Source organism: Eubalaena glacialis, chromosome 5 (assembly GCF_028564815.1).
Source record: "Eubalaena glacialis isolate mEubGla1 chromosome 5, mEubGla1.1.hap2.+ XY, whole genome shotgun sequence".
Lineage (NCBI taxonomy): Eukaryota > Metazoa > Chordata > Mammalia > Artiodactyla > Balaenidae > Eubalaena > Eubalaena glacialis.
The window spans coordinates 89,086,109-89,086,963 of record NC_083720.1 but is presented as its reverse complement, the minus strand read 5'-3'; the positions used below and the strand labels follow the sequence as shown (position 1 = coordinate 89,086,963).

At 33.5% G+C, this 855-nt stretch overlaps 1 pseudogene; it reads left to right on the top strand.

Annotated features, from left to right (window-relative positions):
- Positions 1 to 416: 416 nt before the first annotated feature.
- On the top strand, positions 417 to 515 carry LOC133092871 (U6 spliceosomal RNA; annotated as a pseudogene).
- Positions 516 to 855: the final 340 nt, after the last annotated feature.

Sequence of the window (855 nt, the reverse complement as noted above, 5' to 3'; positions counted from 1 at the left end):
ATAAAATAATTATTACTTTTTTCTTATTCTATATATCTATTGTAAACATTTGAAAAATTACATTAAAATAGAAAGAAGAAGAAAATCACTTGATATGGGATAATCAAATTTTTTGGAGGAAAAAGAAATTTTGTGTTTGTTCTTAACCTCTAGATAGTAAATAAATGCTCATTACAGAAACTTCAGACAATACTGATAATCAAAATAAGTTAAAAATTTAGAAGTCATGTAAAGATAGCCACTATTATATCCTTGTTTGTGTTTTGTTTTGTTTTTCTGTGTGTGTGTGTGTGTGTGTGTGTGTGTGTGTTTGTGTGTTAATTTGGGACTTGATGATTTTTCAGATCTAAATAATATCAAAATAATAATTTAAAAAACACAAACACCCCAAATAAAAATCTGAGCAAGCCTAGTGCTTGTTTCCACAGCAAATATACTAAAATTGGAACCATACGGAGATTAGCATAGCCTGTACCAAGGATGACACATAAATTTGTAAAGTGTTCTTTGTTTTTCAGTTATGCAAGATAAATATTACACTTCAATAAAGGTGGGAAAAAAAGTCCTAGCTTACATTTTTTCATAACAAGGCTGGCCTTTAATGAATTGTGACAGTGAAATAATCCTTTTTGACATGGTGCCATTGCTATAGCTATAAACATAGGTGTCATAGCAGATGTTGGCTGCGGAAGTTTCTGAGCTGCTGAGCGCACCCTCATCAGCTTTGTTTACGTGGGTGAGGTGCTTTTCTCTGTGCTCCACACCCTTGCCTCCCTGCAAGATGCATCTGAAGGCAGGATGCTGTCTTCCTCTTGACCTATATTTCTACTCTTGAATTGCAATAGAGTTGGGTCA